The following is a 26,881-nucleotide window of genomic DNA, read 5'->3' as shown; positions in this document are numbered from 1 at the left end:
AAGCACTTCAAATTTGCCAGGTCCTCTGCCAAATGCTAACGTTGCCACATGAAGTTCCTGTTCTCCCAGGCACTTCCTGAAACAGGAATCCTGGTGGCACACTGGAATCCTAGTGCTTAGGAGCCTGGGGCAGGAGGATCATGAGATAGCCTGGGCTACATAGCAACCTAGAAAGACAGTCTCAAAAAAATTAATAGGACTGGATGTGGTGGCTCATGCTGTTAATCCAGCACTGGGGAGGTAGAAACAGACGCTCTGTGAGTTAGGCCAGCCTGATCCACGCACAAGTTCCAGGCCAGCTGGAGATGCGTAGTGAGATCGTATCTCAAAATCAGACCAAGTGACAGAGATGGATCAGTGGGCTTCACGTGGTAGAATGAGAAAGTTCTTGGAAGCTGTTCGATCCGTGCTGTGTCCTTTGACACGCGCGCACACACAGGCACACACAAAATACACAATTAAAATCTAAAACCAAAACAACAGCAGAAACTTCCCATCTGATAAGAGAACAGGTGCTCGGGCTGGTGTGATGGCTCAGTGGGTAAGAGCACCCGACTGCTCTTCCGAAGGTCTGAAGTTCAAATCCCAGCAACCACATGGTGGCTCACAACCATCTGTAACAAGATCTGACGCCCTCTTCTGGAGTGTCTGAAGACAGCTACAGTGTACTTACATATGATAAATAAATAAATCTTTAAAAAAAAAAAAAAAAAAAAGAGAACAGGTGCTCAACAAGGAGAGGTACCAGTGTGCCCATTATAGGGTGGAAACGTTGAGTCTTGGAGGCTATAAGGGGCTACTGGCAGCAATGAACAGCCAGAGGGACCTGAGTCTCAGGTGCTTGGTCCCATGGTTTGTGGCTTTACAGCTGTTGATGGTGATAGAGGAGGAGAGAGAGCCTCTCTACTCAAGGGAGAGCCCCAGCCTTCAGGAGGCCCAGACTGGTGCCCAGGGACACTCACTCTTTCTCCTCTCCCTCCAGGTTCTCGGCTGGACCGGGTTGGTGGCCTGAATGTATTAGCTTTGCTCTGTCTGCCCAAGAGGTAAGAGTTGTGGCTTGCAAGTTCTGCATTTCTATGCTCTGGGCTCCTTGCTTTCCTGAGTCCCTGTCCCCGGCCTCCCCTTGGGGGTGGCCACCATTGCGTTGTGCTGTTTCTGCTCCCCAGAGGTGACATTCTGCCTGGCATTTTATTTCCTCTGTGTGTTTCGTGGCTTCTTGGACAAACAAGTGTGTCTGGGTGTCAGTGGCCTTGGTCTGTGGTGACTTAGTTTACATCTTTGGGGCAGGAGTGCATGATGATGGGGTATTTGAGAAAGTTAATGATACCATTCAGCCATCTATAAAATGGGAACCAGGGGCCAGTATGATGGCTCAGTGGCTAAAGGGGGCTTGCCACCAAGCCTGACAGACCTTGGTTCAATCCCTGGACCCACATGGTGGGAAGAACAGAGTCCTGTAAGTTATCCTCTCATCTCCACACACAAACCACAGCAGTGCACCCTCCCCCAACAGATACAAATAAAAACAAACCAACAAATAAATAAATCTTGACATTTTAAAATAAGGATAACATAGCGTGCCCACCTTACTCAGTATTGTGAGGACAGAAGAAGGTAGGGGAAAGTCAGACAGACAGACAGACAGGTTGTGGGATTGCAGGTGTGGCTCAGTTTTCCTCTTTCAGCCAAAGGAGGGGGATTCCCAGCTCCCACCACGGTGAGGTATCTATGAAGATGAAAGAAGCTACTCTCCAAAGCATGGAGACCCAAGCAGTGGGAGCTGCAGACACAGCTGGAAGCAACCCCTGGACAAATCAGGATTCTCAGAGCCCAGCAAGGCTCCCAGAATGAAGTCAGGACTCCCCAGGGATTCAGTACTGTGGGAGCCACAGGCCTGGGCATTTGCCCTGCTGTTGGCTCTACTCTGTTTGATGCCCCCCCCCATCCCTTCTCCTGGCAATGAGTGGCAGGGGAGATGAGAAGTGAGGTCTGTGATGTGGGACTCCCCATGCTACCACCCCTGTTTAACTAGAGCAACTAAACCCCAGCTTCAGGGTCCTGGGGAGCCACCAGTCATCCTGCTAGGTCTCCCCGTCAGCAGGCCTTGAATCACCCTGGGATGCCCTATGGGAAGCCAAGGACAGCTGTAGCCCATGTTTGCCATTCACCTTGTGTGGCAGGGATCATGGTGGACTGGACAGTGGGGAGGGGCAGCTTCATGCTTCTGTACAGACAGCTCTGAGACACTAGGCTTTGAGTTTTCAAGAGAAACTTAAGGACAGGGATGGCATCTCGGTTAGAATAGTGCTCTGCTCACTCAGAACACACCAAGCCCTGGGTTCCATTCTCAGCACTGCATGAAGTAGGCATACCCGCCATTGCAACACCCGAGAGGTGGAGGCAGAATGGTCAGAAGTACGAGGGCATCCTTGGTTACATGGTGAGTTTGAGGCCAGCCTGGGCTACATGAGACCCTGTTTCAAAGAGAAAAGTGAGAGAAAGGAAGGAAGGAAGGAAGGAAGGAAGGAAGGAAGGAAGGAAGGAAGGAAGGAAGGAAGGAAGGGGGGAGAGAGGGAGGGAGGGAGGGAGGGAGGAAGGGAGGAAGGGAGGAAGGAAGGAAGGAAGGAAGGAAGGAAGGAAGGAAGGAAGGAAGGGGGGAGGGAGGGAAGGAAGGAAGGAAGGAAGGAAGGAAGGAAGGAAGGAAGGAAGGGGGGAGAGAGGGAGGGAGGAAGGAAGGAAGGAAGGAAGGAAGGAAGGAAGGAAGGAAGGAAGGAAGGAAGGAAAGGAAAGGAAGGACAGGAACATTTATATGGGACATCTCCCAGTTTTTAAATGCTGACAACTAATGTGAAATTTCAAAAATCTCTTTGTGGTCCAAACCACTTTTCAGGTCCATCAATGTATAGTTTTATAGTAGTTACAGATTGGGACCCAGGAAAACATATATCTGTGTTAACCCAGTTGTTCAGTGACTCAGGTATATTCAATACACACACACACTCACACAGTTCATTCATGAGCTATTGTTTTAGCTGGTAATTATGTGGGTACTTTAGTTACAGGGTCCCAACTATCCATCCATCCATCCACCCATCCACCCATCTCTTTCTCCTCCCTTAACATGGTCAGTTCTGTAGTCCAGGCTGATCTCAAATTCTGAATCCTCCTGCCTCACGTTCCTATTAAGATTACAGGCTTGAGCCTCTCCAGTGCATTCTTTAAGGAGTCAAATTACATCCTTCTCAGGGTTCTCATGTCCTCGGATGCCCCTGACACTGAAGATGGCTCTAGGAGCCTCCAAGCTACATCAGTTTGGAGTTCAAGGCAGCTTTGAGGACTGCTAAGAGCTGTGTTTAGTTATGTTTCATCTTTAGGTAGTTCTCTGCTTCCTAAAGTCACTCCGCAGAGGTGCAACTTGAACACAGAACTGCCTGCATTTAACACTCTCATCCCTCTACCTTGAATCCCACCACATCGTTAGAAATCCCAGGAGTGAATTTCTTTCAGGAGAATAGAATCTGACTCGGCAGCAGTTGTGTTTAACTCTCGTGGACGCGCTTGGCAAAAGTTGGGACTATGTGTGGGTTCACTGGGTGAAACTAGGGACAGGCATACACTGCTAGGGAGGTGTTTGATGTTGGAGTTTCTTGCAAACTGGCTTTGAAGACTGTTGCCAGAGTACCTAGTCCATTCGCCTCCCATCCCCATCTGCAGGGAGAAAGTGCCTAAGGAGACCATGTAGCTACCATAAAGTGCCTACTCTCACTCTCTTTCCTTAACTCTACCAGGTAGGCAAGTGGTTCCCCAAATACGTCCCAAGGCCTCCTCGGTGCTCCTGGGAGCCAGAACCCCAAAATGAGAGATCTCCAGGCCTGGGTCTACTGCGGCTTCCCTAACTGAGGCATGGCTGCCCTTAGCTCATCCCCAGTTCTTTCTTGGGCTCACTCCCTGCCTCCCCTCCTCTCCCTCCCCACCTCTCCCCCTCCCCTTCCCCCTCCTCTTCCTCCTCACCTTCCTCTTCCTCCTCCTCCTCCCTGCCCCACTTCTATCTAAGGTGCTCTGCCCTGGGCAGCCCCACCCCATCCCTGAGCTGCTTCACCCCATCTGTCCTGCTCCCTGCTCCGCACTGCACTTGGCTTCCTTCGTGTCTCCCCACCAGCCTCATAGCAGGAGGCTTCTCTATTTGTCTGCATGTCTGCAGTTATTCCTGGTACATGTAAATGCTCAGAAAGCATTGGTCCGGCTGATAAATAAACAAGCAAACACACACAACCAGATCTAGATCCATCCATTTATTACTGCAGCACCCTGCCCCACCCTGGGATGTCTCCCATACGAGGCCTGGAGATGCCGAGAAGCAGGAGAACTTCGGAGGCCTCAGAGGCACCCCCGGGATCAGGCACAAGTGTTATCAGCCCAAGTGTGAGGCTGCAAAGAATGTGGTCAGAGGACAGAGTTTAGATGATACACACAGGGCCTCCGGGACATCTTTGGGAGGGTGTTCCTGAAGGGCTCGAGAAGCCAACACAGGTCTCACTGTGGATGTGGTACCGGTGACAGGCTTATCAGCTGTTGGAGCCAGGAACGCAGCTCTGGCCTTGCAGTCCCCGTGGCCAGTTGCAGTCCCCTGTAGCCCTCCGCATGCTACATCACGGAGGCGACGAGGACAGACTCCTATACTCCCCGTGCAGGAGCCCTGAAGATCTCAGGAGCTGGAGCTCACTTGTGGGGGACAAGCCTTGCATCGCTGGGTCTAAGGAGGTGACTTGGAAGAACAACCCAGGACCGTTTGAGGCAGAGTCTTCAGTGACTGGGTGGGGAGCAGTGGGTGGAGATAAGACAGTGAACCGGCAGGCGGGGCCAACAGGTTTTCCAGACCCCAGGTCCACTCAGCCTTCTCCCCTCCCGAGCTGAGCTGCGTTTGCGGTGTGGGGCTGGGTGGAGGCTTGACTTTAGCTCTAGCTAGGGTGTGTGCTTGTGGCTTAGGGCGGGGCCAGAGACCAGGCTTCAGTGGTGCAACAGCTCTGTTGGTTTGGGGGGATGGGACAGCTTCTTAGCTAGCTGTGTACCTGCCACACTGTGTGAACGGGCTGCGTTCCTTACTGGCTATGAAGCCCAGATTTGAGGACGGGATTCTAAGAGGTAGCAAGTGATGGCTTGGGGCCATTGTCTCTGGTTGGCGTCTCCGGGCAGGGCGGGTAGAAACAGCTGTAGTTTGGGAGTATCTCTTACCCACAGGGTGGGGCTTACAGATGTGGGGGAGGGGAGAAATAGAAAGCTCACCTTTATCAGGCTAGGATCCGTGAGTCCCTGGAATCCTGGACAGTCCCACAGCAAATTAAGGCAGGCTGAGAATTCAGAGCTCTGATCCGCAACATAGGCGGACCTCAGAGTAACCCTGGGAGCTTGGAGCGAGGCCTGCTGGGAATCCCACCGAGTGCAGAGGTCTGTGCCGCTCACCAGGCCCACAGGTCTCCTGCTCCTGGCCTCCCATAGTCCTCTGCTTCTCTCCGTGCTTCCCACAGGCATTCAGCTCTGTCCATCTCTCCATCCCTTCCTGAGTGTTTCCTCTTTCTTTGAGTCTGGAGGTGTGTAAATAGAGTTTTAGCTTCTGGCCTCAGAGCTGATCACATGAAAATGTGGGGGCCTGGCAAGGGCCAGGGTGGCAAGAAAAGAGGTATGGGGTGGGGTGGGGACAAGAACTGGAGGTAGCCTCTTTTTCCCCCAGCAAAGGGGAGGGCTAGGGAGTGCATTCCTTTTGAGGTACCTGGCCAACAGGAGGTCCAGAGGGGTCACCATCTGACTTTGGAGGAATATTGGGGAGCTCTTGAGAAGAGCAAAAGAGAAGGGAGGCAGTAGAAATGGGGTAGGGCACAGGAAAGCAGATAGAGGCAAGTAGGAAGGGCAGGAAGTGTACCCCCCAAGCCGGAGTGCATGAAGACACCCCATAGGTGGTAGGACAAGGCCACTCACTGGCTTGGTGCCAAGGAGGAAAGATAGGAGCTAAGGGCACTAGGCAGGCAGGGCACAGCTGTGAGACAGAAAGGAAGGGCCTTGCAGGGGTTCTTGTGTCCTCTCTGGGCATCCAGCGTGAGTAATGTGGTATATGGCACACGTAGGTGACACTAACTGGCTGGTGTTGGCAGCGAGGATGTACTGTGCCCAGCTCTCTTGTCTGACAGCTGAGAGCATCTGTCCCCTCCTCATTCTGGCTCTGGGGGACCAAGGGCTATGGGGATGGCTTGGCCACACCTGACTTCTGGCCTGGGGGTGGGGAGGAAGCCTACCTAGCGTGTATATGTGTGTGTATGTGTGTGTGCGCGCGCGCGCGCGCGCGGGTGCTCTTGTCAGGAGAAGGCTTTGAACTCTCTTCAGCGCTTTCTGTCTTTGCTGGCTTGGGTTTCTCACTACATCACCAGTGTCCGTCCACCTCTGTCTGTGCGTCTGTCTTTCATCTGTCCCTGTCAGATCTCATTCTTACTCTTTGTGTTTCTCCCTGTCTGTGTTTTCTGGCTGACCCTGGCTGGGGTTCCCCACATGTCTTCTCCCCCAACCCTCACACTGTCCCCTGTCCTCTTTCTTCATTCCTGTGTCCCCTGCTCTCTTTTACTGTGCTTCTCTGGCTGGTCTCTCTACTTGGCCTTCCATGGCTCTCCCCTGCTGCCTCTGTCTCCTGGATCTATGTTTCTGTCCATCCACATCTCTCGGTTTCTGCCCCGAGTAGCTCTAGCTGTCCTTCCTTCTCTCCCTCTGTCTTTTTCTTCATCCCTGTCTCTCCAGGTCTTTGGCTGACCATCCCTGCTTCTGTGTGTGTGTCTCCCTCCCCCTCCCTTCCCCCCACTATATTTTTTTTCTGTTTCTAACACCCACACTCACATCCTACCTCAGGAGTAATTGCTTTTGTCTGGGTTGGACTGGACTTGTGGTGGGGGGAGGGTGGGGGGAGCGGGTGGCGCTGGGGGGGTTGGGAGGGACGGAGGTCGCTTGGTGGAGTTGAGGTAGTGTCCACCAAAGCAGAGGGTGCTGAAGAACAGAGGCGCACCCCACCCAAGGTGGGAGAAGGAAGGGAGGGAGACTGAGCCCATCCTGGCAGGGCTCTGGGGCCTCTGGCAGGGGAAGAAAGAAGGCAGACTGGCCCTTATATTCTATGTGGAGATGATGTAGCCATAAACCACACTAGCCAGTGTCTCGGTGGCAGCCTCTGTTGCTCCACCCCCTCCCCCACTCAGACTCAGGGATGTGACCTCTGCCCCCTTCACGTACACTGAGTCACCGTGACACACACTGGGACACACCCAGAGCCTCCATCCCACTGATGAGAGAGCACTTGACCATCAGCACACAGGGTCATCTGGAGCAGGTAGACACAGAGTGAACCCACCGGAGTCTCTACCACTCATATAGAGCCTTCGATGCACATAGAGAGGACCAAACAGGCTCTGAAGCCCAAGGACAGCCCCCCACCCCACCCCCCCGCACGACACAGACACAGGGACACATACAGACTCACTCCAAAACACCCACACTCAGACACACTCCACCAGAGGCGTGGACATGTCACCACAATCCGGTTCACTAGGGACACTTAGCCACCACCCTTCCTAGGGACAGAGAGAGTATCATCTTGAGATTCATCCACATCCCCGCAAGGGCCACACGGGCATTTGAGGACACCCAGTAATCATGGAGACACCATGGCCATATATGCACAAGCCCCAGCATCCCCAGGACAACCCCCACAGGCTCATAGTCACACACAGACATGGCTCGAGGGTCAGGGCGGTCAGGAGACAATTCTGGAGTCCCCTAACACAGCTTAAGGACCTGTGTACACCTTCCATGGGTGGCATCCATTCGGACTCCACAGCCCCTTGGTTGAGACATCCTGTCTACCTCCCTAAGAAAGCCCACCCACACCCCAGCTCATTCAACCCAGGCTCTGGGGTGAGGCCAAGGTCCTGAAGGTAGACACCAGGCTTGCCCAGGGTGCCCCCTCTTGCTTCTGTCCATTCGCCCTTCCAAATCCAGTATCCAGGCCTTTCTTCCCTTCTCCCACAGGCTCAGAACAGCATTTCCCCATCCCCCTGCCTAGCCAGGAACCCTGCCCACCACCCAAGGCTTCATCCCTCACCCTCAGCTACCCTCAAAGGGCCCCATCCCTCTGAGGGGGGTGCTCCCTTTCCTCCTAAACAGCTGTTCCTCAGTTTACCCAGCCACCTCGCCTGCAGATGTGAGCCCCCCACACCCATCTGCTTCCCTGCCCACCCCCATACTCACCCCCTCTCCTGGCTCTCCAAGCTCTCAGCCCCCCTAAACTCTCCTGCAGTAGGGGAGTATGGGGTGATGGCTGGCCCCCCCCAGAGGTAGGGGTAAGGGGTACATGGGGTGGGGGCTTGGGTGCGGCTCCGGGAAAGAAAGGAAGAGAAGCAAGGGAGAGAGAGGCAGAGGCAGGCAGCCAGCCAGCCGGCTTTATATCCCTGCTGTATTGATCCACCATGTCACAGCCTGGTCGGTCGATAGCGGCGAGAAAGAGAGAGAGAAGGGAGGGGAGGTTTGGGGGAGGGCAGCTGGGACCCCTTAGTCCTGGGTACATCTAGGGTCTCCTGGACAAGCTGTGGAAGCATATTTGAGCCCCCCCCCAGAAAAGGGGTATGCCCTGCCCCCCACTTCCTTTTGGCTGCGGCCCTTATTCTCTCCAAGAGCCCCCTCAGCCTTGGCAGGAGAGCGTAGCCCCCCCAGGCTTTGAACATTTCTTTTTTGTTTCTCCAGTGGCTTTTTATTCCATAGTCAGGATGGCTGCCAGCCATGGCTCCTCTTTGCCAGCTACTGTCAGGCTGGGCAGGTGTCATGTGTGGGCAGTCCAGGCTGTGGGTCCACCTTTGCTATGTGGCAGTGAGCGGGAGAGAACCCTCTCTGAAGGTCTCTTTCCAGGTACTGGGGTGGGGGTAGGTTACCCTGTCCTTTCCAGTTGACTCTCACCACAGACCCAGGCCAGAGACAGCATGCTAAGGTCTTTTGGTCCCTCAACCTCCGTGGCTGGCCTGGAATACAGAGATCAACCCCTCTAGCCCCTCAGCCTCCCCCCCCCCCTTCTTCCAGCAGCCTTCTGTTACCTGCCCCCTCCATGGGCCAGCCCTGACCCGGAAGAGAAAGGACTGGGAGAGAGGGGCTCTTTCCCTTGCTAGGCTAAGAAGCTGAAGGTCAAAGTGGGGCAACATTCTCCCTGTGACTTTGTTGCCCCTTCTTTGGGCCTCAGTTTCCCCCTCAACCCCAACCGAATCCTGCCTCAGCTCTGAGATCCAGAGGGATTGTTGCAGATGGGAGGCGGGGCTGACGGGAGGGGAAAAGCAAGAACCGGGAGGGAGGGTGCCTGAGGGAGGGTGCCTGCTGTCCCTCCCCAAGTCAAAATAGTGGGTCCCAGGTGCTTCCCTGCCAGCCCCCAACTCCCTGGGGCTCCCATTCTTTGTCTTCGAAGACCCGTCCTCCCCTCCCAGCCTGGAGAGGTTGAGGAATCACCTTAGCCTTGACCCGAGAGGGCGGGCAGAGGAGGGGCAGGCAGCCCTCACCCTGCCTCCTGCCCATGGCCATCCACAGCCCCTCTCTGGCTTCCCTCTGACTACCAGGCAGCCCCCTCCCACCCCCAGCGATGGTCTGCTGTTCCCTTTGTTAGGAAGGGGGAGGGGAAAGAGATGAGCTGAGGGGCCGTGGCCTGACCCTCGACCTCTCCCCCTGCCTCCTCCCATCTGAGTCCTCAGGGGCTCAGAGCCCCCTTGACGGACAGTTCTGACCATCAGCCAAATGGCTCCATGAGGAAGCAAGGGGCCAGGTAGGGGGGAGAGGAAGAGGGTCTGCCCAGGGCTGCGAGCCCACCATAGTGTGGGTGTGGGGGGCACTCCTAAGTCAGAAGGAAGACCTTAAGGGTGATAGGAGAGGAGGATGAGAGTCTGGACGTGGGGCCAGACTCTGGGGGAGCTTGATTGAACCAGGGCTAGGACTGTGAAGTTAAAGTGAGGGTTCATCCCATAGACAGCAGCCCTAGAAGCCAATGGGTAGGGCCCCGCCTGGGCAGATGCCCCCACCCCACCCCCACCCAGCCTGCAGCCTCAGGAGCACAGTGAGTTTAAAAAAAAAAAAAATTAAAAGGAAAAAAAAAACAGGAGCAGGAGAAGCTGGGGGAAAAATATATAAGAAAAAATATAATAAGAACTAAGCGGTGGCTGCAGGAGAGAGAAAGGGCAGGAGGCGGGGAGGGGGGCGCAGGGGGGAGGGCGGCTGGGGCCCTGGTCGCTGCGGAGGCCCGGCCGCCGGCCTCTAAGCTGAGCCCTCCGCGTCCCCCCTGCCGGCCCCCTCCAGCCCCGATCGATCCAGTTTCTTGGCAATAAAGCATTTTTATTGTCAGCTGCCCTGAATGGCAAATGTGAGCCTGGTCCTGCTCCCCCCCAACCCTGCTTCCTCACCACCCCTCCCCCAACCTGCCTTCACCCCCTCTGCTACTATCCCCTCACCAAAGAACCAGCATCATCCATCACCAAGACCCCCTCCTCTTCCTCATCCATGTCAGCAGGGCCCTAGCAGGTCCTCAACAGCACACCAAGCCTTCCCGTCCCCACCTAGGCTCCTGCTCCCCTCCCTAACCCCAAACCCACTGGGGAGCAGAAACTGGCTAGTGGTCTTAGGAGGAGGCAGCGGCAGGGCAGGAGGGGGTTGGCAACCGCAGATGCAGGCTACAGTGAGGGAGCTGCTGACCGACCGAAGTCAGGAGAACACCAGAGAACGGGGACGAGATAACAGGTGGGTGGCAGCGGCCCGGGGACCTGAGGGGCCAGGTATCTCACTCCTCGACCCTCTGCATACCTCCGAGGTCCTGCCTCTGCCCCTGCTCCACTGAACAAGGCCTCTTCTTCTGGGAAGCAGGTGGGTTAAGAGAGAAAGGCGAGGCAGGAAGTTGGCACAGCTTCCCCACGTGTGCAGCAGGTCTATCCAGGACCAGGCACAACGCTACACCCCTTCAAAGGATTGCTGGTGTGAAGGGGCCAGGAGGAGCGTGTTGGGCAAGCAGTTTACAAAAGATCCCAGCCCCGTGTCAAGTGGGTGGCACGCTCCCTCCCCACCCTCCTCCTTTCCTCGCTTTGTCTGTCCTCCCTCTGCCCCTCTATCTGTCCGTCTGACTCCGACTCTCCTTTATTGCAGCCTCTTCCCCCAGGGATTTAAAGACTCACACACCCCTCTGTTCTATCTTCTGACTCCCCCCACCCACACACACCCCTGTTCCAGCTTCTGACTCCCCCACCCCAGTTCTTTTTTCTCTAAGTTCTGCTTTTCTCCGACTTTCCCCTCTGTCCTTGCATTCTTGGCTCACCCCACTTTTCTTTCTCCTCAGCGCCCCCCCCCCCCCAACAATCAGGATGAATGAAGACCTGAAGCTTCAGAACTTTAGTCAGAAGAGAGGATGGGTCATGGTCACCCCTCCCCCACCAAAAAACAAAAAAAACAAAAAACAAAAACCTTTCCTCTCTTATTCTCTGAGAACTCCAAGGCAGAGGACAAGCCATAGTCCCAAGGGACATGTCCCTGTGTCTACCACAGATTCGAAGAGGGGCTTTTCTCAGCTCCATTCTTTCCTTTCAGCCTTGGTCCCCTCCTCTCTGCCCCCCAAAAATGGTGCAGATGGTTGTGTACACACGTACATACCTGGAAGGTAGATGCAGGAGAATCAGAAGTTCAAAGTTACCCTTGACTACAAATACAGTTCAAGGCCAGCCTGGGCTACATAAGACCCTATCTCCCAAAAACAGATACATGGACATGTACACATATGTGCAACATGAATACACATAAATAAACAAACTGAAAACAAATGACAGGCCCCATATCCACCCCCATTCTCAGGTCCCTGGGGTGGGGCTGTGGTATCAGAGGGAAGGGCCCAGGGGCCATGTGTGGAGAAAGTAGGGGGAGGAGGGTACTCTGGAAGTGTGAGAGGATCTAGAACTACAGCTGGAGCACGTGGGAAGAAGACGACTCTGGGCCTCCTTTCCAAGCTGTCCTCTTTGCCCAAATCTCACCCCTCCAGATATCTTCATTAGAGCAATACACCGCTTTCCTGACCTTGGTCTCAGAGCTATAGTTGGAAAGAGGAGGGAGGAATTCTGTGGTAGAGAGGTCTCTGAACCCATGGATAGGATCGCTGTATTAAAAAAGACCATGGGTGAGCTAAGCATGGTGGTTATCTCAGCAGGATGGTCAGGAGTTCAAGGTCATTTTTGACTACATACTGCATTCTAGGATAACCTGGGCTACAGGGGACTTTCTTTCAAATAACAACAACAAAAATCATGTGTGGTTTAAGCCTCAGGCATCTCCTTAAAAAAGAAGTCTCTAAGTTGCTTGGCTGGTCACAAGCCTTGTGATCTTCCTGCTTCAGCCTCGGAGTAACTGGGATTGCCGGGGCCCATGCGCCTTGCCCAGTGTACCAGTTCTTTGTTGCTGCTGTTGTTCTATATTTTCCAGGCCCTGAACTCAGTATGTAGTGAGACTGAGCTCCATCAGCCTCCCCAGTGTGTGCACCTTCATGCTCATCTCGGATCTGAGCAGACCCTCTCTTCCTTCCATCAAGCATTCCTTATTAGGAAAGGGCTTGCCTGAGAGAGGAAGAGGCTCAGGGCTGGCCCTGGGGAAGTCTGGCCTGTGAATAAGAGTCACGCGCATGCACGTATGCACACTCACACACACACACACACACACTCGCGCACACACACGGCTCAAGCTGATGCTCCTCTGAGAGGTCCTCTCTCCCCCACTGTCGTCCATTGCTCATGCAGTCCCACCACGGCGGTGAGTGGCAGTCTTTTCTGCAGCTCAGTGATGGCACTTGCCTTGCGTGTTCCTCTGCGTCCCACCGCCCTCTATGGAGGCGTCATCATTATCCTGTCTTCCAGGTGGTGACACCCAGGGTCAGAGTAGGCAAGCGGCTTGATAAACATTCAGTGAGTGTCAGAGCCCACATCTGCCATTCAGACCCACTGATGCTGGGAGACCATGCAGAAATCTGTCAAAAGCCCATGAGGTAACTGACTCCATATGAAATTCGGACATGTCGGCTCTGCTATGGACTCACTGTGACATGGTGGCGGGTGCTTTATCCTCACTGCTTTGGTTTCCTTCTCTGGGTCAGAACCATCAACACATAGGATTTTCTTCTCCATCTCCACCTAGCTACATTAGGGCCAGGTTGGAACTCCCATTAGCTATTTTGGGTGGGGCAGAGAGGTCATTGCCCCTTTGTTGGTTTCAATAAATACATACAGGGTATGTTGCAGGCACTGGGACAGCTGCATGAGCAGAAGGCACAGGTCAGAGTGTTTAAGTAGGGGAGGAGGTAAAAAGGGCAGGATGCACATCTGAAGTCCTAGCTCTGAGGTGGAAGGAAGAGAATTAGATATTCAAGACTATCACTGGCTACACGGGAAATTCCTGGCCAACCTGAGCTATAGTGATCTTGCTACAAAACAAAACAAAACAAAACAAAACAAAACAAAACAAAACAAAACAAAACCAAGCCAGGTACTGCAGTATAGATCTGTAATTCCAGTGCTCAGGAGACCGAGGCAGGGAGATCTCAAGTTCAAGGCAGTCTGGGCTATATGCACAGTGAGAGTCTGTCTCTAAATAAATAAATCGGGGAGGGAAGGAAAGGACAGAGGATGCCCATGAGCAGAAAGGTCTGAGGATAAGGGCTGGGAGATAGCTTCACTGGTCAAAGTGCTCACTGCACAACCCTGATGACCGGAGTCCAATGCCCAGGGCCCTGAAAAAGGACAGGTGCTGGACTGTCAAGATGGTGGGTCAAAGGTGTGGCCACTAAGTCTGATGACTTCTGATTGATCCCTGTGACCATGATGGTGGAAGGGGAGAAATTACCCCTGAAGATGTCCTCTGACCAGGACACTCACACTGCTGTGGCATGTTCGAGGTTCTCTCTCTCTCTCTCCTTTGCAACACACACTAAACAAGTAGGCTGGATCTTGTGGCACACATCTGTAATCCCTATACTCAAGCTCACACGCCAGCTAGTCTGGAGTAAGAAGCATACAGATATGAAAACAAGATGAAAGGAAAGAACAGAAAGAAATTTGTCCTCTGCCTGCCGTGTGCCACAGCATGTGTGCACCTGCACCCCTACACACACACACGTAAAATATTATATTATATGTTACCTATTATATACCATATATTATATAGTATATATTATATGTCATATCACACAGACACACAAACATATATAAAATGAGTGATATATTACATATAATATATAACACATATCATATAGTTTAATATAATATATACTAAACATATATCATATAATTTAATATGACATATATATTAAAGCTGAGTATAGTGGTGACTCCTGTAAGCTCAACACTCAGGAGTCTGAGGCAGCCCAATGAGACCCTATCTCAACAAATAAAACAAAGGTCCAGAAGTGAGGCAGAACGTTGGTTTGGGTTGCAGAAAGGGATGGTCAGTTCATGTGGCTGTAATCAGGGATTTAGGGAGAGTGGGCGTAAGCGGCAGAGTTGGCAGACCCTTGTCACAAGCTGGCTGGGAGTAGCCTTTAGAGAGTAATTTTTTTCAATTTATTTTTGGGAGGGTAGAGGGTCTTTATTTTGAAACAGAGTGTTCGGTAACCCAGGCTACCCTTGAACCCACTGTGTAGCCAAGAGGAACCTTGCCCTCTCCACCTCCTGAGTTAGATAGAATGAGTCCTGAAACGGCTCTGCTGGGCAGCCTTCCTTTTAGTACCTTGGACAGCAGCCGCAGCCGCAGTGGCGGTCGCCCAGTGTACAGAGCAATGGGAGGACCCTACCCCAGCTCCGTCTTTCCGGGCAATGATGTGTGATGTGGGAGAGGGCATGGGAGAAGGGCAGTGCTCCCACACTCCTCTACAGTAAGGACTGACCTCTCACCACAGCGGTTCCTGGGCGACACAGAAATCCATCACTTGGGGACAGTGATGGCTTCAAAGTGCCCCCCCCACACACACACACACACGTGCTCTTTTCCCAGCATGCCCTCTCTCCTGCTGGAATTGCCACAGTCCCCACCTTTGGAATGATCATTTCTTTGCTATTCTAGTAAAATGTACCATTTACTATATTGGCTTTTTCTGAGTTGGGCTAATCTCCAACTCCTGGGATCAAGTGAAACACCCACTGTGGTTTCTCCAATCGACAGGATGCTGTGTGTGTGCACACCACAGCAAAAGCTTCCATTTTGGCTTTGTTTTAAATTTACTTTACAGGATTTTTGTTTTGGTTTGTTTTGGTTTGGTTTGTTTCTTTAGACAGGGTCTCACTACATACTCCTGGCTGGTCTGGAACTCAATTTATATGTAGACCAGGCTGCCCTTGAGTCACAGAGATCCACTTGCCTCTGCCTCTCCAGCACTGGGATTAAAGGGGTTCTTTAAAGCAACCCTTTAAAGGGAACACTGCTTTGCCTGGTGTTCCTTTTTTCTCCCCCCCCCCCCTTCTTAAAAGACAGGCTCTCATATAGCCCAGGCTAGTCTTGGACTCTATATAGCTGAGGATGCCCTTGAACCACTGGTCCTCTTGATTCTGGAATGAAGGAGTGGTAATCTGCTTCGAGATATGCTACCTTTTTATGGCTGCATTGGATTCCTAAGCATGAATATACTCTATTTTCTTAGCCACTATGTTGTTGGTAGCATCAAGATTGTTTCTGATTTTTCTTAATCTCATATTATTTTGAATTTTACTTCTTCCTTGACATAGGGCCTCACAGTGTAGCACAGGCTGGCCTCTGTTGTACTCTCCTCCACCTCTGCCTCCTGGGGTTACAGAGGTGTGCCGCTGCACTGTGCCCTCAGTCTCAAACCTTAGAGCCACAGTTCAGATCCCAGAATTTGTGTAACAAGCTGGTGTGTTCTCACACACGCCTAGAACCCCAGCATTGTGGGAGACAGACACAAGATCATCACTGGGGCTTGCTGGCTTCCAGCAAAGTTTCAGATCAGAGACAGATGCTGGCTCGAAAGAATAAGGTGGGAAATGATCATGGAGAGCACCTGACATGCTTCTCTGGCCTACACACACATGTGCACAGGCCTGCACAGCCACAAAAAAATGTGCACATACCACGCACACATACATACACTCATAGACTCTCAAACTTACACACACACTCACACACATTCACATGCTTACACACCCACACACCAGTACACACACATACACACTCTCACAATACACTTTTACACACACTTTCACACATTCATATTCTCACCACGTACACTCTCTCTCTCTCACACACACACACACACACACAGCACATTCCTTTTTACTTGGGCACAGTGGGAATGTTTCTACTGAAGATTGCTGACGTTCCCATCAGCCCCGTTTCCCAGAAGAGCTGGAGGCTCAGAGAGGGAAACCGGTGGTTCCTGGGTATATAGCAGACGCATAGAGGAACCCATTTCCCAACCCTCATCTCTGTGACCCTCCGAGTCAGCCACCATTCGTCTCTTCGTGCATCTCTGTGGTCTGTGGGGCAGGTGTCCTCATTCGGCACAGTACTGAAAGCCCTGGTTTTGTGAGTCCAATGTGGGGTGCAGACTGGATGTTAATGAACCAAGCCTAGCCATGCCCTCAACACGCTCAGTCTCTGGGGACAGCCTCCCTGGAAAGTGGCTTTGGCTGGTGCAGATTTCACTGAACCTGAGTGCCCCCAGAGCCATGTGAACGCTGAGGTCTTTGCTATCTTTTTTCCCCCCATCAGATAAAATTTCCTGTGTGGCCAGGTGGGCTTACAACTCAGAGACCTCTGCCTTGGTGTTTCTTCTATAGGAGTGCATCATCAAGCAAGCCCAAGTCTGTACAATTAATTGGGTGAGGTGCTGCATGACTTTAATCCCAGCACTTGGGAGGCAGAGGCAGAGGAGGTAGAAGAGGCAGAGGCAGAGAGGCAGAGAGGCAGAGAGGCAGAGAGAGGCAAAGAGAGGCAGAGAGGCAGAGAGAGGCAAAGAGAGGCAGAGAGGCAGAGAGAGGCAAAGAGAGGCAGAGAAGCAGAGAGAGAGGCAGAGAGGCAGAGAGGCAGAGAGAGAGGCAGAGAGGCAGAGAGAGAGGCAGAGAGAGAGGCAGAGAGGCAGAGAGGCAGAGAGAGAGGCAGAGAGGCAGAGAGAGAGGCAGAGAGGCAGAGAGAGAGGCAGAGAGGCAGAGGCAGAGGCAGGTGGATCTCTGTAAGTTCTAGGAAAGCCTGGTCATCACAGAGAGTTCTAGGACAGCGAGGGCTACATAGAGACCCAGTCTCAAAAAAAAAAAAAAAACAAAACAAAAAAACAAACAAAAAACAAAAAACAAAACAAAACAAAACAAAACAAAAAACAGACAAAATATTGGATCAGGGGAGGCTTCTATAAAGAGAAGATGTGAGTTGTAAAGTCTGTGTAGCTGACCAAGCAGACTGGAGGGGCAGGGCATTTAGGACACATTCATTCATTCATTCATTCATTCATTCTCTCTCTCTCTCTCTCTCTCTCTCTCTCTCTCTCTCTCTCTCTCTCTGTGTGTGTGTGTGTGTGTGTGTGTGTGTGTGTGTGTGTGTGTGTGTGTATCACAGAGCACTTGAAGACGGTACAGAACTTATTTCTGGGTCTCCAGGCTAGCTTGCTTTTCACATTACGGTTCCTGGCTTTATGTGGCTTTGGGAGGGGTGGGTTCAGACTGAGGCCCTCACACTTGTATGGCAGGCACTTGACTCATTGGGATCTCATAAGCCCCTACATTCTTTTTTTATTTGGTTTTTCGAGACAGGGTTTCTCTGTATAGCTCTGGCTGTCTTGGAACTCACTCTGTAGACCAGGCTGGCCTCAAACTCAGAAATCTGCCTGCCTCTGCCTCCCAAGTGCTGGGATTAAAGGCGTGCGACACCACGCCCGGCTCCCACATTCTTTTAGAACCAATTAATTTAAAATTTTATGTGTATAAGTGCTTTACTTCATGTATGTATATACACCATGTGTGTGCCTGAGGAACCAGAAGAGGGCATCAGATCCCCTGGAACTGGAGTTAGAGAAAGATGGTTGTGAGCCTTTGCGCGTGCGTTCCTGCGTGTGTGTGTGTGTGTGTGTGTGTGTGTGTGTGTGTGTGTGCGCGTGCATGTGTGTGCTGGGACTCAAACCTGGGTCCTTGGCAAGAGCAACAATGCTCACTGCTGAGCCATCTCTTTAGCCCTGCCCCATCCCCATTCTTGAATAGAGGGTGAAAGGGGAACTCTGACAACAAACGACTGGCGAGGTTGGCAGGTGCCATAACACTTGCTTGGGGAGCCAGCCTTGGACTTGGAGCCAGTCTGTAGGACATGGGAGCTTGGAGAGACTTATTCAACCTTGGGATTCAGGCACCCACTATGTGCCTGCCATAGCTAATTTTCCAGGAACCCCACAGTGAGCAACACCAAATCGTGAAACCTGCTTTCAGAGAGCTTGCATTTTAGACAGAGAGGCAGTAACACGACCAGACAGTAACTTAATTCCATGATGCTGTGAAGGAAACACAAAAGCAGCTCACAGGGTGTGTGTGAACAGGAGGCAGTGACAGCCTTGGAGATGAGTCCCGGGGATGAGAACCCTGGGAAGAGGCAGGCAGTACTCAGGGGCTGCACCATGTCAAAGGCCCTACTGTGGGATTGATCTTGGTTTCTTCCAGTGTGACTGGAGTGTGGTGCCTATGTGGGAAAAGAAGGAAGATCCTACAGAGCCCTTGAGACCATGACAAGGTGGCTGGGTTTGTATGTGGGAATGCTGGGGAGTTCATAGAAGACTCTGGAGGGAAGGGCACATATGAACATCCTGGTGCAGGGAAATACTTTCAGCCTTTGGACAGCTCCCCGCGCAGGGGACGCCCTCACAGGCTTTGCGATGGGCTTTTGACTTTAGGAACTTGGCATTGGAGCACAGCAGGGAGCGCCTGTGGGCTGTTTGGAGTCTGGTCCAGTAGGAGGTGCTGAGGTTCCTGGGATGAGAGAGGGCCTTTCCCAGGGAAGGCCCAGGGCCAGGTACCTGCTCCCTAGGAAACTGGTGGGTCTGGGTGCCAAGGACTCTCCCCAGGAAACAATAGTCTGAGTACTGCAGGCTGGCAAAAGACACAGCCTTCGTGGTCAGTGAGACTCTAGGGTTTTGCTGTGATTGTTCTTAGTTTCCTTGTGATTAAAATGGGAATAATACAAACGAACCCCATCGAAAAATTAATAAGAAGAGGTCCTGAGCATGGGGGGTCCTGAGCATGGGGGTCCTGAGCATGGTTCTGTCAGTAAAATGCTTTTTTTTTCCTCTTTTTTTTTAAAGAGAAGGATGAGTTTGAACTCCAGGACCTATTTACAAATGCCGGATTATGTATTGTCACAATCTTATAATCCCAGTGTTGGAGAGGCAGAGGCAGGAGCATTCCCGAGACTTACTGGACAGTCAGTCTAGACTAACTGGTGAACTCCAGGCTAGGGGGAGACCCTGTATCAAATGAGATGTTCTGAGGTTGATATCTGAGGTTGTCCTCTGACTACCACACATATGTATGACATATGTATACACTCCTGTGACTGCATGTACATGCATACACACACCCCACACTGCATACACACACCCCACATTTTGAATAGGCAGGAAGTGGGAGAGATCTTCTCTTTAAAAAAAGGAAAATGGATGGAGAGCAATGGAGGAAGACACCTGATGCTGACCCTGGCACACCGTGTCACATGCATCTGTAACCACACCCACACACATGCAGAAATGAAACACCTGTGGCTCTCACCTGTGATCCTGGTGCTTAGGGAGTCTAAGAACCTGTGGCTGCCACCCGTAATCCTAGCGCACAGGAGTCTGAGGCAGAAGGATTGCCAGAAGTTCGAGGCTAGACTGGGACACAGAATGAGCTTAGACTGTTCTTGTCTCCTATTCAGAGACAGGGGAACTGAGCACAGGGGAACTCGCCTTCAATCATCACATGGCCAGTGCTGGAGCGGGCAACTCACTGGATTTTTTAAAATTGTGTATGCATAGGTGTTTCACCTGCATGTATGTCTGTGCACCACATGTATACCTGGTGTCCATGGAGGCCAGAAGAAGGTATCAGATCCTCTGGAACTAGAGTTGAAGGTGGTTGTGAGCTTCTATGTGGGTTTCTGGGAATTGAACCCAGGTCCTCTAGAAGAGCAGCCAATGCCCTAACCACTGGGCAATCTTTTTGGCTCTGGTGACCTTTTATCTTCTTTGAACCACAGTATAGTTCTTTCTTTCTTTCTTTCTTTCTTTCTTTCTTTCTTTCTTTCTTCCTTCCTTCCTTCCTTCCTTCCTTCCTCTCTTTCTTTTTTTTTTTTTTTTTTTTTTTTGGTTTTTTTTTTTTTTTTGGTTTTTCGAGACAGGGTTTCTCTGTATAGCCCTGGCTGTCCTGGAACTCACTCTGTAGACCAGGCTGGCCTCGAACTCAGAAATCCGCCTGCCTCTGCCTCCTGAGTCCTGGGATTAAAGGTGTGTGCCACCACACCCGGCTTCTTTACTTCTTTCTTGATGTGACCCAGAAACTCTGGCAGCTTTGGAAATGGTGGTGGCAACTGGGTATGAGGAGGAATGCCTACCTGTTTCCATGGACTCATGGAGCCTGTTTCACTGCCTGGCATCACCCCCTGCTCCTGCCAACATGTCCCTTCCCCTCCAGATCTCCTCTTTCCCCCACTGTTCACTGGAAATGACCTTGGCATCTCCCATCTCAGTCTCTTAGGCCCCCGGACCCTGCCTTGACCTTGGACACTCATATTATCCTCATGGCCCTACCTTTCCCCTGAGCCTGGACTGCCACCCCAGCCTTCTCATGAGCCATCTTGCCTCCAATTCACCCAAATCAGTTCCCGAGAGATCTCTTGACTCAGAATATCTATTATAAGACTTCCATCAACCTAAGTGTAGGGGAACATGCCTATAATCTTAGCACTCAGGAGGCTGAGGCAGGAGGCTACATGGGGCCAGTCTGGGCTACATGGTGAGATCCTGCCTCAAAAGTAGAGGAAGGGGAAGGAGGAGAATGAGTTGGAGGAGATGGAAAGAGAGGAGGAGGGGGAGAGTAGGAGGGGGGACAAGGAAGAGGGTGAAGGGGAGGAGGAGTAGGGTGAAAAGGATGAGGAAGACAAAGAAGAGTAGGGTAAAGGGGAGGAGGGTCAAGAGGAGGAAGAAGGCAAAGAAAAAGGAGGGTGAAGGGGAGAAGGGCAAAGAGAACGGAGAAGAGGGGATGGGAGGAGGAGGGGGAGGGAGGAGGAGGAGGAAGAGGGGAGGAGGAGGAGGAGAAGGAGAGAGGAGGAGGAGGAGGAGGGAGAGTGCAGAAGCTGCCCCTGTGTCACTACATCTCCTGCAGGGTTGGGATCTCTTCTGGTTCTAATTTTTATGAGCTCAGGTCTCTCCTTCGTTATTTCCAATGGTGGAGAAATCCTCCCAGGTACCTGGGGTTCACTCTTCCCCCCACCTCCTCCTCCTTAACTCACATCATCACCAGTTTCCAAATCTCAGCTCTGCCTACTGGCAAAACTGTCTCCAGGGATACCTGCCCCCTCCTCCCCTGCTGCTACAACCTACCCAGTCACACGAGATGCCCCGCACAATGCCTTTTAGTGTAGCCCTCATTAAAATGTTCACATAGGGGCTGAAGACCTGGCTCAGAGGTTAAGAGCGCTGGCTGCTCTTGCATAGGACCCAAGTTCAATTCCCGGCTCCCACATAACAGCTCACAAATCCCCAGGCATGTACACGGCATACATACATACAGGCAGGCAAAGACCCATGCACATAAAATGATTTTTTAAAAGTCTCAAAAATGCTGACAGAGGGGCTGGGAGAGAAGTCGTCTCTGTAAAGCGCCTGCAGGCCAAGCTCAGGGACCTGAGTTCAATTCCCAGCACAGATGTCAAACGCTTCAGTGCTGGGAGGTGGAGACGGGATATGCCTGGGGCTTGCTGGCCAACCAGTCTACCCAAATTGGCACCTAGATACCAGTGAGAGACCTCATCTAAAAGACGGAGGCAAATGGCTCCTGAGGAGTGCCAACCCCCGCACGTGTGTAAGCACACACACTTGGACACACCACACATACATATGCACATGCACACACACTGTTCATAGAATCACACTGCTTCTACTTAAAACCCTTCCTACTCTTCCTGGATTAAAATTTAACCCCTTTTCTTTCTCTTCTTTGTATGCTCTGGGGATGGAGCCCAGAGCCTTGTGTGTATTGAGCGAGCGCTCTGCTTCTGAGCCACGGTTCAGCTACTCACTGGCATCTACCACTGAGCTACCTCTCTGCCATCCAAAGCTAATATGGCCGCAAGGCCTGAGTGCTTCAGCCCTGCTGCCTCTCCACAGCGTTGCCCAGCACAGCCTCTTCCCCTCTCCCAGCACTCAGCTATGCCAGCCTCGATGCTGTTTACCACTTAGGGGCCACCACCTCCTCTGTTCACACTGCCTGGAAATACCGCATCACATGCTTTGTCTTCTGAAGTCTGTACAGTCTGAAGTCAATCAGATTGCTATGTAAACGCGCTTCATCAGAGCAGCTTTCTTATAGCATACCCTCCTCCAGTTTATTCCAAGTGTTCGTTCTATCCTGTGTGTGTGTGTGGGGGGGTGTCTTTGAGACAAGCTCTCTCCATTATTTTGCTCCAGCTGTCCTGGAACTCACTGCTTGGTCTTGAATTCACAGATATCTGCCTGACTCTGACTCTTGAGTTCTGGGAATAAAAGCAGGTGCCAGCCTTATTATTTTTATGTTTGTGTGTGTGTGTGTTATGGGTGTGTTCCGGTGTTCACGGAAGCTAGAGGAGTTGGGTCCTTTGGAGTTATTGTTTTTGGTGGTTGTGAGTCACACGATGTGTGTGCTGGGAATAGAATTCTAGCCCTCAAGAAGAGCAGCAGATGCTCTTAGCCACCGAGCCATCTCTCTAGCCCCTTTATAAAGACTTTCTAGGGAAGGTCTCACTCGCCCAGGCTGGCTTGGAATTTGAAGTCCTACTGCCTCCATCTCTAAAAGTGTTGGAAATACAGTCATCCAGCACTGAGGACTTGGAAACACTTGGCAGAGGACTGCTCTCTCCCCCTCCCCATCACCCATGGAAGCTGATGAGGTCAGATGGAACCTAGTGCTCTGCCAGATATCAAGAGACAGATGACAAGCTGGGCATGGTGGTGTATGCCATTAATCCCAGTACTCGCAGAGGCAGAGGCAGAGAGGCAGAGAGGCAGAGGCAGAGAGGCAGAGAGGCAGAGAGGCAGAGAGGCAGAGAGAGAGAGGCAGAGAGGCAGAGGCAGAGAGGCAGAGAGAGAGGCAGAGAGGCAGAGAGGCAGAGAGGCAGAGAGGCAGAGGCAGAGGCAGAGAGGCAGAGGCAGAGAGGCAGAGAGAGGCAGAGAGGCAAAGAGAGAGGCAGAGAGGCAGAGAGGCAGAGAGAGAGAGGCAGAGAGGCAGAGAGAGGCAGAGAGGCAGAGAGGCAGAGAGAGAGAGGCAGAGAGGCAGAGGCAGAGAGGCAGAGAGAGAGAGGCAGAGAGGCAGAGAGAGGCAGAGAGGCAGAGAGAGAGAGAGAGGCAGAGAGGCAGAGGCAGAGAGGCAGAGAGAGAGGCAGAGAGGCAGAGAGAGGCAGAGAGGCAGAGAGAGAGAGAGAGGCAGAGAGGCAGAGGCAGAGAGGCAGAGAGAGAGAGGCAGAGAGGCAGAGAGAGGCAGAGAGGCAGAGAGAGGCAGAGAGGCAGAGAGAGAGAGGCAGAGAGGCAGAGGCAGAGAGGCAGAGAGAGAGAGGCAGAGAGGCAGAGGCAGAGAGGCAGAGAGAGAGAGGCAGAGAGGCAGAGGCAGAGGCAGAGAGGCAGAGAGAGGCAGAGAGGCAGAGGCAGAGGCAGAGGCAGAGGCAGAGAGAGAGGCAGAAAGGCAGAGAGGCAGAGAGGCAGAGAGACAGAGGGAGACAGAGAGGCAGAGAGAGGCAGAAAGGCAGAGAGGCAGAGAGGCAGAGAGGCAGAGAGACAGAGGGAGACAGAGAGGCAGAGAGAGAGGCAGAGAGGCAGAGAGGCAGAGAGACAGAGGGAGACAGAGAGGCAGAGAGAGAGGCAGAGAGGCAGAGAGGCAGAGAGACAGAGGGAGACAGAGAGGCAGAGGCAGAGGCAGAGGCAGAGGCAGAGGCAGAGGCAGGTGAATCTCTGTGAATTCAAAGCCAGTGAACTCATTTAGTGAGTGAAACCCTGCTCCCCCAACCAGAAAGAAGAGAAAAGAGACCGATTCTTAGAACTGTAGGCTTTAGCAGAGGGGATCCCAGGGTCAAGAAGGCAGAGGGCATCACACCCTGTTGGCTGTCAGGTAACAGGAAAGATTTCAGAGTTTAACAAAGAGGCCCACAGTTGAGTGAATGCTGACTCCTAATCCCTAAAACCCAGGAGCTCTAGGAAGCCCACAGGAGAGAGCAAGCCCTAGAGAGGAGAGACTTGGGTTTGAATCCTCACTCCACTAGCCACATGCTGTGTGACTCAGAGCAGCTGATGTTACCTCTCTGTGCCCTAATTCCTCAGTACAATGAGATAGCAAACTCATATCCTCAGATGGTCATAAAGATTTAGGAATAACACGTTGGCTCAAATAGCCCAAAACAGGCAGGAATGCTCCTGCTGCCACCACCGCTGAATCTTAAGTCAGTAGATAGTCCTTAAAGAATTTGATTTTTCTGTTAGCTTGTTTTTGGAGATAGGGTCACATGTTGCCCAGGCGAATCTTGAACTTATTATGTAGACTCTGAGCCTCTGATCCTTCTGTCTTCACCCTCCAATGCCAGCGTTACAGGTATGTGCTACTGTGCCTAGTTTTGTGAACTGCTGATGTTTGTCCATGTTAGCAAGCGCTCTGTCTGAACAGCATGCCCAGCTCCATGACATGATTGATTTGGGGCTATCGGGGAAGCAGTCCTGAGTGAGCCTCACATCAAAGAGATGAAGAACTGTGTAAACAAGAGGTATGTCTAAGGGGCTGCAAGATGGCTCAGTGGGTAAGAGCAGTGGCTGCTCTTGCAGAGGACTTGGGTTCAGTTCCCAGCGCCCACATGGCAGCTCACAACTGGCTGTGACTCCAATTCGAGGGACTCCAGTGCCCTCTTCTGACCTCTGTGGGCTCCAGGAACACACTTGGTGCATAGACAGACATGGAGACAAAACACGCATACACATAAGAGAAAGTAAACATTTTTACAATTAAAAGAGCTAGGTTTGAGCCCAGATGCCAAGGGAGTGGGCAAGAGATGGCCACATGATACAGACAGCCCAGAGCTGAGGTTGAGTATGGCTGGAAAGAGCCTAGGGTCCTGAGAGCAGCTCCATATCCCTGTGTCTGTGAGTTTGTTTGCCACCTACCCCTAACAATATGCTTTCCTGTTTGTTTAGGCCCCTAAGTCCTTTAATGCCCCAGAGGCTGCCCCTTGACCCGGGCTCTCCTGAAGTCTCTCATGTTTACATCCGGAATGGAGTCTGGATTGAAGATTGCTACTCTTGACTCTTAGGCCCAAGTTCATCTCTCTCAACTCCCAATTCCTTGGCCTGACTCCATTTCATTATCTCCCACCAGGCTAGGGGTCTGAGGGGCCTCTCTGAACACCTGCTAGCCTCAGTCCTACTGATAAGAGCATCGCCTGTGGGGACAGATCTTTTGGGTCCCTGCGCAGACCAAGGATAAGGCCATGGCTAGGTGATGAGATTGTTAATGATAGAAGGAGCTGAGAGAGAGAGAGAGAGAGAGAGAGAGAGAGAGAGAGAGAGGAACCGAGCCATGGAGAGGATCCCCAGGGGTGGCCAGGAGGAAGAGGCCATGGCAGGGGGCCCTGAGGGGTGAAGAATCTCACTCTTCTGTCCCCGGTGGGCTGGCTGCTCCCCCCTACGGCTCCCCAGCGGGCCCCCGGGGGACCTCGCTCTAATAATGTATTTGATCGACTCGCCGGCCGCGTACAAGCGATTATTGTCTTGTCGGGAGTCAAACGTATCGATCCGGCGAGAAATATGAGCGGAGCAATGGGGCCCGCGTGTCAGTTACCGGCCCCGCTGGCCCTGGGGAGCCCCCTGCGTCTCCTTTAATTACCGCTCAGCCTTGAGCCCAGCCTGGCCTCCTCTATGCTGCCTCCCCGCAGGTTCCCTGCACCTCAGTGTGGCCCCCACTGCTCCCCAATGCCTATTCCCTACCTACCCTACTCATTATGAGGGTCCAGACCCCTTCCTTGGCAGGGAAGCCGCTCTCCACACCCTACCTATCCCATTCCAATCTGCCAGTTCCCCTCACCATCTAAGCCATGTGCCCCACACTCTGCCCCTTTGTCTTTCTCCCCTCCTTCAGCATCTCCTGCATAGGCCCAGAGACTCAGACACAGCTTTCAGCACGGAAGGCCATAGGAATAGAATTTATCCTTAGGGAACCATCGAGGCCTTCCCACTCTGGCCTCACTTGAAGATCCAGGAGGGCCTCACTGGAAATGGGTGTCCCTTCTTTTCCTAGATCACCATCTGGGACCCAGCCTGGTGAATGTGTCTCTGGCCTGCACGATGTTGAATTGGTAAAGGGTAGACTATGGGGGAGGGGCCTTGTCTGGGTTGTATCCCTCCATATCGTGCTAAGTACCACCACTCCCTCAAAAGATAAATCCTAAATGAAAATGGAGCTTACTGGGTAAATCAGGCTTCAAGACAAAAACCTGCTACCTTACTGCCCCCAACTTCTGCTGGGAAGACCCTCGTGTATAGAAAATCTGCCGCCAGCCGCTGTGCGGTCGGCAAATGCCCTCTGAAATGGTCTTTCCGATAATGGGATATTATAGA

The 26,881-nt window shown here is 52.3% G+C and overlaps 1 protein-coding gene and 1 long non-coding RNA gene across 26 annotated transcripts in view; one reads left to right on the top strand and one right to left on the bottom strand.

Moving 5' to 3' along the window:
- Pou2f2 (POU domain, class 2, transcription factor 2) overlaps positions 1 to 26,881 on the top strand; it is a 93,448-nt gene that overhangs the window by 19,894 nt on the left and 46,673 nt on the right. For 9 of the 24 annotated variants that reach the window (XM_030242226.1, XM_030242222.1, XM_030242224.1 and 6 more), the window contains exon 2: positions 983 to 1,043. The exons of the other annotated variants lie outside the window; for them this stretch is intronic. The gene's annotated coding sequence lies outside the window, so the exon portion shown is untranslated. The remainder of the gene's footprint in view (positions 1 to 982; positions 1,044 to 26,881) is intronic. 24 annotated transcript variants of the gene reach the window in all.
- On the bottom strand, positions 4,274 to 8,447 carry D930028M14Rik (RIKEN cDNA D930028M14 gene). Of its 2 annotated transcripts, none has more exons than NR_045847.1 (3): positions 8,278 to 8,447; positions 5,284 to 5,582; positions 4,274 to 4,810 (listed from the first exon to the last, which is right to left on the bottom strand). It is a non-coding gene; the product is annotated as an RIKEN cDNA D930028M14 gene (long non-coding RNA). The 2 variants fall into 2 exon arrangements; NR_045848.1 differs by lacking the exon at positions 8,278 to 8,447 and adding an exon at positions 5,768 to 5,835.

This window comes from Mus musculus, chromosome 7 (assembly GCF_000001635.26).
Source record: "Mus musculus strain C57BL/6J chromosome 7, GRCm38.p6 C57BL/6J".
NCBI lineage: Eukaryota > Metazoa > Chordata > Mammalia > Rodentia > Muridae > Mus > Mus musculus.
This window is presented reverse-complemented; position numbering and strand designations above follow the sequence as displayed.